The sequence below is a fragment of the Esox lucius genome, chromosome 15 (genome assembly GCF_011004845.1).
Source record: "Esox lucius isolate fEsoLuc1 chromosome 15, fEsoLuc1.pri, whole genome shotgun sequence".
NCBI lineage: Eukaryota > Metazoa > Chordata > Actinopteri > Esociformes > Esocidae > Esox > Esox lucius.
Window position 1 is genome coordinate 23,473,335 of NC_047583.1, and position 14,098 is coordinate 23,487,432.

Below are 14,098 nucleotides of genomic sequence, written 5' to 3' on the forward strand. Positions count from 1 at the left end.
GGTCCACGCCCCTCCCGTGCAGCCTGTTTCCGTTCTCTCCTGCAGGGTCCACTGCGCCTCCCGTGCGAGGTTCCGCGGACCTCTTGGACGGGGTCTGCCATCCCTCTCAAGCAGGGACCTGTCTGGCAATAGGTTCTCCTTTCCCAAACAGGTAATTTCTCTAACCCTTGTGTGGTTCTGTGAAATCCCCAGCTCATCATGCCATAATAGAGGAGAAGCCCATTAAGCTACAGTACACACATAGCTAGCACTGCCTAGCGCCGCGCTGCAACTGGTTATTTAGTTGGCCCGGTCCATGTGTGCAGTAATTGATTAGAATGCGGGAATTAGAGGCTTGCAGTGCTGAGGGGGTAGCTGGCATGGGCCAGATACATTAAATATCTGGCAGGGATCAGCCAGCCATCTGATTATGCTTTCAAAGGGCCCAGACCTGGGCCTGATTAAAACCAACTGGCCAGATGTAGGGGCCTGGAAGGCCCCCATAGGCGTCCTCGCAGAGTGCCGGAAAGGAGAGTAAGGAGAGCCACGGCGTGGGGTGCCAGATGAAGTCACGGCACCTAATTACAGGACCAAACCAGGGGGCTTGTCTTAAACTGGCCAATAGGGATCAGGCTGGGGAGGAAGTAGGCGGGAATACACTGTACTTCCCTTTGGCAGTGTACTTTGTAGTGTAGAATAGTAGACCCACGGAACAAACCAGGCTGCCATGGAGGAGAAAAAGTCCTCAGAAAGCGTGAAGTAAAGAAGCCATGGGAAGAGTGAAAACATTACACCGAACTCCTGAAGGAGTTTTCTTACCGCCTTCCTCTGACTTCTAACACGCCGCGAGAGCCAAGTTAATAACCCGTACCCCCTCCCTCCCTCAACCCACCCCCTCCCTCCCCCTCTCCCTCCCTCTCACCCTCTCCCTGTCTCCCCTGGCCTGAGGGAGGGGATAGCGATTAATATCTGCCTACCTTGTTACCTAATTCATTATGGAATAGCAGTTAATTTGATTTGATATTATTTTAATAAAATTCTGTAATATATTAGATTGTTTCAGGCTATCAAAATAATTTTCCAATTATTACGGTTACTCAACCAAGTCTCCTGGTTCCCTTTGCGAGCGGCAGTTGGTCTGACTCTGAATACATTAGCTGATACAACTCCATCCCAGATATATATATATAAATATATATATATATATATATGTATGCATGATTACACCAGAAATGTTATTACTGGTAATGCGTGGCAACCCCGCAGTACAGATCCAAACGGCCAATAGATTGATGTGTGATTGGCGCAACATGACGCCTTAAATGCTTTTGATTATGTCCTTGTAGAGGGAAGAAAAAAGAGAAGAGATCAGATTTCTCTTTATGCTAATAGCACAGGCCTTGTATTTAGAACCGCCTTTAATTAGTAACATGGTTGAGCAACTCTGCCCTTCTTGTCGCATCAAGGCACACTGGGCCCCTGCTTGGACGTGATATGACACACGCGCACACAAACATGTGCCCCCCCCCCCCCACCACCACCACACACACACACACTTTGACACGTACACAGATGTATGCAGGTTGGCACGCTCATACACACCCACACACCCACACACTCCATCCTCCTCCAACTTTGCCCTCTAGGATTTGATAGGAAGGGGAGAGCTACCTCAGAGCAGGGCAATGTGGACTCTGCCCTTTTAAAGTGGAACACCTTCACTCATGGGGAACACAACAACTTTCATGCAAGCTGATAAACTCAGTTGTTGTTGTTGTTGTTTTACCTCCTGATAGGTCTGTTAACATGTCACCTCTGACCTCCCGCCCCCAAACAATGAATTACAGTGCAATTACTTTCAATGAATTACAGTGCAAAAGGATGTCAAATAAAATCCAGGTCTCACTGGTTCTTACATTGCATTATCAATGTCATTGTATGCTGTGACATCTGTAGCACACTGCAGCCAACCAACTTTCATAGACTGTCTGTCAATGTCTTAAAATTTGGCAACGCTGCTTGTCAAACAGCCCAGACGCTGGACGGATTCTGGTGGCATCTAGTTTAGTCAGTCAGTGTTAATAAGCTGTGTACTGTACTCAACACCTCGGGTGCTCCCAAAACCATGATGATTTTATTCATTGATTTTAGGGTACTAATTTAACAAGGCCTACAGGGGTCAAGTCAGAGGCAATGTGTCGAGCTGAGGAGTAAGATTTTAGTTTAAGAAGGTAAAAAGCAGGCTTCCAGTATCATAGTCTTCACCTGTCCAACATCATAACCTGTCTCTGTCTCCCTTTCCCTCCCCCCTCTCTCCCTCACAGGTGTAGGCATGATAGTTAGAAGCCTTCTGGCAGATGCTAAAGGCCCCTGTTGGTGCTCTCTGTCAATTCACATTCTACATTCCATTCCAGGGCCATGCTTCTCCCTCAGAGTTCTTACTGGCTCGGATCAGCTGCTTGCATTTAAGGGGACTGTGGTTTCACCTGTAGATGTGGTCTCTCTATCTATATCTCTATCTGCGTCAACATTTAAGATACCTCTGGATTTGGTGTCCCCTTTAATCACTGAGTACATTTACACACTCTGAATGTTACTTGGTCTAGTGATGCTGCAGTTGGAGGACAACATACAGGGCGAGAACGCACCAAACCCAAACCAGACATACAGGGAGAGAACGCACCAAACCCAAACCAGACATACAGGGAGAGAACGCACCGAACCCAAACCAGACATACAGGGAGAGAACGCACCGAACCCAAACCAGACATACAGGGAGAGAACGCACCGAACCCAAACCAGACATACAGGGAGAGAACGCACCGAACCCAAACCAGACATACAGCGAGAGAACGCACCGAACCCAAACCAGACATACAGGGAGAGAACGCACCGAACCCAAACCAGACATACAGGGAGAGAACGCACCGAACCCAAACCAGACATACAGCGAGAGAACGCACCGGACCCAAACCAGACATACAGGGAGAGAACGCACCGAACCCAAACCAGACATACAGGGAGAGAACGCACCGAACCCAAACCAGACATACAGGGAGAGAACGCACCGAACCCAAACCAGACATACAGGGAGAGAACGCACCGAACCCAAACCAGACATACAGGGAGAGAACGCACCGAACCCAAACCAGACATACAGGGAGAGAACGCACCGAACCCAAACCAGACATACAGCGAGAGAACGCACCGAACCCAAACCAGACATACAGGGAGAGAACGCACCGAACCCAAACCAGACATACAGGGAGAGAACGCACCGAACCCAAACCAGACATACAGGGAGAGAACGCACCGAACCCAAACCAGACATACAGGGAGAGAACGCACCGAACCCAAACCAGACATACAGGGAGAGAACGCATCGAACCCAAACCAGACATACAGCGAGAGAACGCACCGAACCCAAACCAGACATACAGGGAGAGAACGCACCGAACCCAAACCAGACATACAGGGAGCGAACGCACCGAACCCAAACCAGACATACAGGGAGAGAACGCACCGAACCCAAACCAGACATACAGCGAGAGAACGCACCGAACCCAAACCAGACATACAGGGAGAGAACGCACCGAACCCAAACCAGACATACAGGGAGAGAACGCACCGAACCCAAACCAGACATACAGGGAGAGAACGCACCGAACCCAAACCAGACATACAGGGAGAGAACGCACCGAACCCAAACCAGACATACAGGGAGAGAACGCATCGAACCCAAACCAGACATACAGCGAGAGAACGCACCGAACCCAAACCAGACATACAGGGAGAGAACGCATCGAACCCAAACCAGACATACAGGGAGAGAACGCACCGAACCCAAACCAGACATACAGGGAGAGAACGCACCGAACCCAAACCAGACATACAGGGAGCGAACGCACCGAACCCAAACCAGACATACAGGGAGAGAACGCACCGAACCCAAACCAGACATACAGGGAGAGAACGCACCGAACCCAAACCAGACATACAGCGAGAGAACGCACCGAACCCAAACCAGACGTGATGGAGGAGGTGAGACTCTGCAACTGATGTATTTTTTGTGGTGGTTCATCTGATGGTATGCCTTCATGAAGATCGATGCAATGTTGTCCTCCGACCAGGGGAAGTGGAGTACGACGCAACTAGGAATTTGAATGCCTCATCTCAAGGGGGAGAGGTCGGCCGTGTTTCCTGAGGTCAAGTGTGGATATTAGTGAGGAGTGTTGGGCCTGTAAACGTAAGGTGGCTGGTTGTAATCCCCTATGTCAACAAGGTGAAAATCTCTGTCATTCTGTCCCTGAGCGGGTCAGTGACCTTGCTCCCAGGTCATTGCTGTGTCATAAGCATATTTACCAGGTAAAATAACAGTTGATGAAACGATTAATTACACAGTTTGTATTTTGATGATTACTCAAAGTTACAGTCTAACAGCATAAGACGTGTGACTACCTGAAATGACAAATGAATTGTATTGATGAAAACAGTACAGTCAACATTGTGGGAACCTGTAAAGATGTCATTTCCCTGTGTGTGTCTCGGTAAGGCCATACAGTATGTTAACACCAAGCTATAACAACGGAGCTCTTTTCACATTGACTGCTTTTATTTTACCACAGACAGGTTTGGCCTCGGCCTCTGCTTTCTCTCTTTCTGTCTCCCTCACTCCATGTTTGTCGCTTTTATGTGTCTGTCTGTGTATTCCTGTCTGTCTCCCAGGGCTTGTCCATTGGGTCTGATGTTCCAGAGGGTTTCCCTGGGTGGGGACTTCTAGTACCGAGGACAGGGCATAGTTTCATGAGCTTTGCTTTGACTCCATCCAGGCATCTACCCAAAACCGAAAAATTATCTTCTGCCGGAACATTTGTATTTTACCTGTCAGAACTGAACCATTCAAGTGAATAGTTAAGTGTGTCCAAACATTTGATCGGTACTATACTGATACATTTATTTTGACTACATTTCTAATGCCCTACTTTTTATATGTTATTACGTTCATTTTTCCTTTTTTCTTATTTTCTTTTTGCCAGTCAAACGTTATCATGATTTATAGAAGAATCCATTTTGTTTTCAGTTCCGAGTTGCTGGAATCAAAGCACCAGGCAGTACTTTATCTTGGTTTATTGGAAGTGTTCTGCTGGTCAGTTAAATGTATTTAAGTATATATTTAGATAAAAAATAGGTTTCAAAGCAGCAGATTTCATTGTCTTCTATGTCAGTGATGAATCTCCCTTTTTGGATAGTGACTCGCTAGAGAGAAAATTCCAGGCATTGCCTTCCACTCCACCTATTATTCCCTTCATAAGAAAAGCTAAACTTATTGAAAGACTGGATTTGGGCTTTCCCAATCTGATTACTCTACCTTTACTTTGAAAATATCCCATCTGCACTGCATTGTATTCACCATTGTTTTGACATTTAATTAACATGTCAGAAAATATTTTGGTCATCATTTGAAGTTTCCCCTGGGGTATTATTTGCCCATGAGCCAGGAATGTTCCCATGAGCCACTCCTTCTTCTTTTTCTGCTCTGAGGACACCAGTATACTATAGCGCAGGTCACTGGGTGAAAGACTGAGCAGTATACTGTAGTGCAACACAACTTTTTCAGCCTGTTTGTGTTATAGTCAAAGTAAAATGAGCTGTGGAGCAGTTGAATATGCAAAGCCCAAGAAAGGTTTTCTTGCTAATGACTCTCTCTCTCTCTCTCTGTCTCTCTCTGGCTTTTCATTTTCCTACACAGACACAGCACTTTCATTGAATTCTTAAGTACACTAGGAGGTAGAAACACAAACACATACACAAGTGAGATGCACCGGATCTATAACTACTTTAAACGTTTGTCCAGGTGGGGGAATATCTGTTAAGACGGGCCACTGGGGGCAATGGTGTGCATTATATATATTAAATAGCTTGGTTGTTAGAACACTATGAGACGGTGGATGAGACATCAAGCTGTTGACATGATTTGATGTTGTGAGATATTTTTATCTTATACGTTTTTAGGCTTTTAAGGATTTCCCAAATCTTACCACCACTGTAACCATTCTGATTAACGCTAAACTTGGACATTTGTTTGTACTTAAGCCATAAATGTTTATCTCCCCTGGACAAACGTTGGAAACTGACATGAGACTGTGAGATCTTGTTTCATTCACATTCACACACACACACACAGAGAACATATTACAGAAAAACATGAAAACCCACCTTTGTCTGAATCAGGTAACAATACAGTGGCTGTCTATCAGAGAAACACAAAGCCTTAAGAAGCACCCTGCAGTTACTAAGATTCAACATGAAAAGAATGTGAACCGGCGAATGACGTATTATGATTTATGCCATGAGGACCGAGCATAATAGAACAATAGCTTTAGTCCGACTGTAGGTTTGGACCAATGCACAAAGAAGAGGCTGTAGAATTCTTAGAAAATGGGAGAGCAGAGCCTGTATGGATGTTACAGGTGAGAGAGAGAGAAGAGAGACAGAAGAGAAGTAGAAACAGAGAGAGAATAGAAAGAAGAGGCTGAGGTCAGTTTCCAGCAACACTATAAAGTCTCTATGGGATGTGGGAATCGTTTGTTGTAGTCATTACTCAGAAATCAGCATGCTCCATCCTTTACGAAGGACAATGGACAACACAAAGCTCTCTCAGGCTTGGCAGCAATGGTGTTTTGTGTGATCGTTATCAAGTGGTCAAGTTGCAAAACAGCTCAACTGACCCGACAGAGGTCATTTGATAACCTCTTGGCACGTTGATCACGGCTGTTTGGCTGTGATCGTCACTGAAAAAAATGATGGTCTTTCAACGCTCACCGTATCAATGGACATGATGTGAAAACCCACGCACTGACACACACACATACACACACACAAATACACAATCTCCCTCTACAGCTGTTGTTGTTTTAAATTCAGCCCACCTCTTTGGTCACAGTAACTTTCAGTTTAACCTCCATGTGACTTCAGCGCGTCTCTTTTTTAAGTGAGCTTCTCTGTCAAGACGACCAGGGGCACTGTGCCTCCCCACACCCCAATTCTCTGAGCCTTAAAACCCTCCTCTTATGTTCTGGGAGATTGAAAGTGTCCAGCGTATTATTCAAATGACACACACATACAGCCTCACCGGGCCTCTCTCTCACTCCCCCCTCACTCCCCCTCTCCACATCTCTCTTTTTTTTTTTTCTTTCACATTATTTTTGAAGACAACTGCAGGCACGAGAGGAGGATAAGAATCCCGGTTGCAGGCACTTCTTCTTCCTCCTCAGCCTGATTTGAATAAAGAGCTTTGAATTAAGTGGACAGGGCCTCCTCAGAAAAGCAGCGGTGCGCCTTTAAGAAAAGCCTCCATGCCAGGGTAAATTATTTTGATTGACGTTATGAGGAAATTTCCTTGCTGGCTGATTTAATTGCGAGTGCCAGGGGGCATCTTTGGGGGCCAGGTAACGGGTCTTTTCGGAGCGAGGGGAGGGGTGGTGTTTGATCTCCCCGCACTGTATCCCCGTGGTACAGTCCGCCCGGGCACACTGGGCCAGAGGGCAGAGGAACAAAGACAACTTTATGTCTCTGAGCTCCCCATTTTCCTCGCGCCCTCTGAAAACAAAGCCTCCGGAATGGGCAGCCGTAGTGTGAAAATGGATTTCCAAGCTCATTTGATGTTAAGTCTTTAGTGTCAAGAGTGGCATATTCATTGATAAAAAAAAAAAGCAAGAGGGAAATGGGGAAGGGGTGTGGGAGAGAGAGACGGATGCAGACGGGGAGAGAGACAGAAGCGGACACGTCTTCTGACAAACGGCGTGCTGCCATTCCTTGAACGGAGGAGGGAGGATGAAGCAGGCAGAGAGGAGAGGTGTGGATAGGGTTTGAAATGGGACCGGGGGATTAGGGGAAGAGGGCTTAATGAGAACCAGATCCAACTGTCAGCTGATTGGCCAATCAAACAGAAGCCATTCTGCACACTGATTCTACTCTCAGCCTCTCTACCCTCATCCCTTCCTTCATCCCCAACCCCCATCCACCTTCACCCCCAACCCGCTGCACCTTCACCCCCAACCCCCTCCACATTCACCCCCAACCATCTCCACCTTCATCCCCAACCATCTCCGCTTCAAACCAGTCTCACCCTCTACCCCCTCACCATCACTTTCAGGCCAGAACTTGTGTTCGTTAAACCCCAGCACAGACTCTCAACATCACACCACACCACGTCCAGAGCCTCCATCCTCGATCCATTCCATATCATCCTCAAACCAACCCCACCAACATCAACCCACTTCAGGCATACCCTCCCGTTAGCCTTGGGTGGGGCACCAACACGTCAGCATATTAAACTCTTCCTTACAGACAACTTGACATCTTTCGGGGCAGTCCTAATGGCTGTGATCCTAACGTGATAGCACAAGCACAGACAAGCGTGTAGCCTACCACACCAGCAAGGTCATGCCAATTCTCAGTCAAAATAAAATGTCGATAATCACCTTGTCAGGAATTACCTTGAACGATGCCAGCTGGGTCAGCAGCGAGCATTATTCCCATTAAGTTGTCTTGCGGTTTGCTATGACACTGTGTATGGGGATGGGCAAAATACGCATACTACGGCTTTGAGGTTCACACGTTTGTTAACTAGCAGTTGAATATTTTCGGTTTTAATTGCTTTTAAGCAGACCTTCTAGTTAAGAGAGACAACATGAGAGCTGTCATACATTTGAGTACCTATACAGTAACGTCTTTCTGTTTGCTACATGAGTCAGTTGGAACGTGGGCGTTGGACACAGGGGTTAACACTGTAACCCCTGCGATGATAAGTGCCACGGGAGTCAAAGCAAGTGGCCACAGAGAGTCAAGACACTTGTTGAACCAAAAGAACACACCCTACACACAGGTTGTCCTGGGATGTTGGGATCTCCTTATACCAGAGGAGAGTGCCTCCTACTGGCCCTCCAGTAACATTTCCAACCAGGGGCCGACCAGCACCAAACACTTTGTTTCATAGACAAGCCAGCAATGGGATGGGGTGAGGTATACCGTTTGCTAAACATTTGGCTTTTTGACAGGTTAACTTAAAGTTTAACGCTTTAGCTTAACCTCTCCAAAAGCCAACAAAAAGTTGCCTTTCCTTCATACAATGATATTTGGATGTTTATAAACCAAACATTTAAAAAATACATGTTTAATTTCTAAACAGATGTTTATACTGGTTTTACTGTACACACTTTCTCAACCTACAGTACAATGTACCTTTTCTTCAACCATTGATAGTATGACGGGCAGGCGTACTTGGACCTACACCTGTGGACTTGCTTACCCAGGACGAATGTCAAACACCGAAGTTACCCTGTGAGATGCGTTTGAACACAGAGGTCCATTTGAGTTAGCAAAGTGCTGGAAAGCTCTTGAAAGCCACATGTCATCCCGACAAGGCACAACAAAGGCTGTGTAGGGCCTGCTCCACGGCAGCAGCCTCTATTTCAACAGCCCTGCTGTGCCGAGCCATTACAACCCACCGGATCTACATTCAACACGTGGGCCTGGGCTGAGTCCCAAATGACCGCCATCGACGGGCACTGCCGTTTGGGAGGCGTGCCGTAATGCCTTTTCGGCTATTTCAAATATGACAGTGATTCCACAGCGAACACAAGGCAGTCAAGTCACCGCTAACGGCCACAGAACCCCAAAATAGGAAATTGCGTTAAAAAAGAATGTGTTCCGTCGTGTGCACTTTAACAACACCCCCTCTCACATGCAGCGCTTCAGGATTCAGTCATATACCTTTTAGCTACTTCTTATACACGAAGCACCACTATTTATACGCCACGAAATAAAACAGAGCTGCATCTCTTTGATAGAGAGAAAGCAGCTCATTTGAAAATCCCACATGCCAATGGAAGGGAATAATTTCATTTGCACAGAAAAGACCTTAAATCGTCCTAAAATGAAAAGCCCCTCAGGCTAGTTAAATCAGAATACAATAGACCTTAATCCAATGAAACCCCATCTATACACATATATAGACACACACACTTGCACGCCAGATGCACACACGCGCGCGCGCACACACCTCAAAATCCATATTTTTCAAACAACCTTAAATTCAATGTATTTTGGTTTTATATTAGTTCCACTGACATGATGTATTACCTGCAGCTAAATTGAGCTGCACATTAAAAATATTATGACATTATTTTCCTAACCCGTGAAGTGGAGGGTGTTGACCGTTTTAACTTATGGCTGGAAAGTAAAGATATAAGATGAAAGTGCTCTGGTACTTCTTTCATTTCAAAGGTATTTAATTTATTCATAAGAAGTTCAAACATGTACAAGTGAATATATTTTTGTTTTACAGATTTTATTAAAATTGACCAATATATCATAATAAAAAGACTGAAATCATACCGAAATCTATGGTTGCATAGCTGAATATTGTCTTTTCATACATTAGTGCAGTATTTATATGTGCTCTTTGTCTGGAACAGAACATGGTTGGTTTTCATGATCTTGCTTGATCAACGTTCGAAACCATTATGTGCTTGGCAAATGTACATACCAGATATTATTCAGTCATATCATCCATAACATATTAAGCCTCAACAAATTATATAAACTGCCACCACTACTCTGAATGGGCTGTTGTTTCATTGGTTCATTTCATCTTGTAGCCTATACATTTGCAGATAAAAACTGAATTGCCAAATAGGCCTACAGATAAATTGAATCAATTTACAAAACATTGGTTCTTTCACAATGCAGTGTACCTGCTTGTGGCAGAGGTTGTTGCTTCTGGCAACCCACTAGAGTTAGGCTGGAATGCTAGGTGATACTGATGTCTGCTGGCTGTGATGTAGACCTCTCTGTATCATGTGATGCCAGGTGATGGAGTTGGCCTGCAAACCACCTCCTTGACCAAAATGGCTGACCATTTACCCCTTTATGAGAAGGTTTATGTTCTAGATTGTGGGTTTTCCAGTGTTTTAATAAGACATTGTTTAAAAATATTCAACTGGGAAGAAGAATTATTCCATGAATCTTTCCGAATAAAGAATCACCATGCATTCAATTCTAATGTTATAATATAATTCTAACAGTATAGCTCATGTTTATTCATAGCTGTACAGTTAGATATGTTGATGATAGGACTTAGACAAATGAAAATGCAACAAGTAGTTATTGTATTGTATCATATAATAACAATTATTTGCATGTTTTTTTTATTTATGGTCATTTTACACATAATTTAGAAGGAATTTATACAGAAATAGATATATATACAACCTGTAAAAAGCTACAGTTATTTATGTTGACAATAAATATATTGCACACTTTTTCATAAATTGCCCGCTTTACATTTAAGTAAAATCAGTATCTGCAACACTATTGCTATTTATTCCAATTAGACTGGTTTGGAGTTCTTCTATTTACTCTATGGCTACAAACAGGGGTGTAGCACAAAAATCTTTATTCAAGATTCTAATATTTTTCGAGGGCCCATCTACACGTTAGGGCCCTAAATAATTGTCCGACGCCACTGTCTACAAAAGCCAATATGATGAGATATTTACATGTAAAAGATATTCTTAAGACTCCGCTGGCACGCTTATATATATTTTTATAACACCATATGTCCAGGTCTTGAACGAGTATCTAAAAAACATTTTTAAAGGAGCGTTAATTTGTAATGGATGTTATATTTAAAGAAATCTCCCCCCACACACGTGTTGAAGACGTGGTAAATGTTGTGTTCACCTTTCTCCATAATTTACCCTTCTTTTAGATTTAAAGGGGCACTGTATAGAATCCTGCCTCAAATGTTCACAAAACTTAACACACTTACTGAAAGACACCAGAATAGTGTTAGCTAATTCAGTTTGCCTTACGGTTGGGGGGTGGCGGTATCACTGAGTGTCTAAAGCGAGTATGAATAGACTGCCCCTCAATGCAATCTGATAGGCATTAATGAAAACCTAAAACATTAACTGTGGATGTGTTCTGTTCATTCATGCTTGTATTTATAAGGGTAGCACTTTACAAATATTACATCTGACCCCTTTGCGCAGTGACGGAGAACCCAAAGTCATTTTACAAGACTGAAAACGTTATTACATTATTTTAAACGCACTACAAATTACTGAAATTACAGAAATACCCTGAGAATGAAAAATTAAGATCAATAAGACTTTGCACTTGAAAAGAGTGTTGGCTAATTGTACAATAAGAGAACATACAGTCCAGACTTTTTTTTTATGACACTGACTCATCCGCACAGTTTTCTAGTGACACTGACTCATCCGCACAGTTTTCTAGTGACACTGACTCATCCAAACAGTTTTCTAGTGACACTGACTCATCCAAACAGTTTCCTAAACATTGCAACAGGCCCTGGTTACTGTTCAATTATAACAACATAAAACACAATAAAACCATAACAACAATCATTTGTTTGATATATACGTTGCGGGCTGTCAATTGCAGGTATCCCAACTGATACAACTACAGTTGGGAGAACAAGTATTTGATACACTGCTGATTTTTCAGGTTTTCCTACTTAAAAAGCATGTATCCAGAAAATCTATCTATAAAATGGAAGATATTCAAGATGAAGTTCAATCTCCCTCGGTCTGGGGCTCCATGCAAGATCTCACCTCATGGGGCATCAATGATCATGAGGAAGGTGAGGGATCAGCCCAGAACTACACGGCAGGACCTGGTCAATGACCTGAAGAGAGCTGGGACCACAGTCTCAAAGAAAACCATTAGTAACACACTACGCCGTCATGAATTAAAATCCTGCAGTGCACGCAAGGTCCCCCTGCTCAAGCCAACGCATGTCCAGGCCCGTCTGAAGTTTGCCAATGACCATATGGATGATCCAGAGGAGGAATGGGAGAAGGTCATGTGGTCTGATGAGACAAAAATAGAGCTTTTTGGTCTAAACTCCACTCACCGTGTTTGGAGGAAGAAGAAGGATGAGTACAACCCCAAGAACACCATTCCAACCGTGAAGCATGGAGGTGGAAACATCATTCTTTGTGAATGCTTTTCTGCAAAGGAGACAGGACAACTGCACCGTATTGAGGGGAGGATGGATGGGGCCATGTATCTCAAGATATTGGCCAACAACCTCCTTCCCTCAGTAAGAGCATTGAAGATGGGTCGTGGCTGGGTCTTCCAGCATGACAACGACCCGAAACACACAGCTAGGGCAACCAAGGAGTGGCTCCGTAAGAAGCATCTCAACATCCTGGAGTGGCCTATCCAGTCTCCCAATAACCCAATAGAAAATCTTTGGAGAGATGTACTAATGGAAAGTCCGTATCTGCCAGCGACAGCTCCGAAACCTGAAGGATCTGGAGAAGGTCTGTATGGAGGAGTGGGCCAAAGTCCCTGCTGCAATGTGTGCAAACCTGGTCAAGAACTACAAGAAACGTATGATCTCTGTAATTGCAAACAAAGGTTTCTGTCCCAAATATTGAGTTCTGCATTTCTGATCAAATATTTATGTCATGCAATAAAATGCAAATTAATTACTTATAAATCTGGATTTTTGTTTTAGATTCCGTCATTCACAGTTGAAGAGTACCTGTGATAAAAATTATAGACTTCTACATGCTTTGTAAGTGGGAAAACCAGCAAAATCGGCAGTGTATCAAATACTTGTTCTCCCCACTGTACTTAATTTGTCTATTGTCTACGTGATGAAACAATATCAATAGCATTACAAAATAAAAATAAGCCACTGATCTTTGGTTGTTAAATAATCTGTCGGTGTGAAAGGTTAATAAACAGCAAAGAAAGGTCCCGACATGATTCAGTCTAGCATTGTGCACTGGCTCCAGCCAATTTGTGCATATTTACTGGTGTTCCCTCAATTTAATTTTGGTAGACGGGAGGCATTTTGAAGATTGAATTCTTAATTGATACAAAGAGAATGAAGTCTACATAACTTTGTAAATATATTCGTATTGTAAGCTTCATTTATAATGATCATCTCCAGTGTGGTGTTAAATGAATGCACTATATACACATGCCTGCCTACTTCATGTGGAATCTTTGAAACTTACCACTGCAAAGGTTCCTTTTTTACAGCTATATAAAATAACATTCTATAGCAATCTTTACT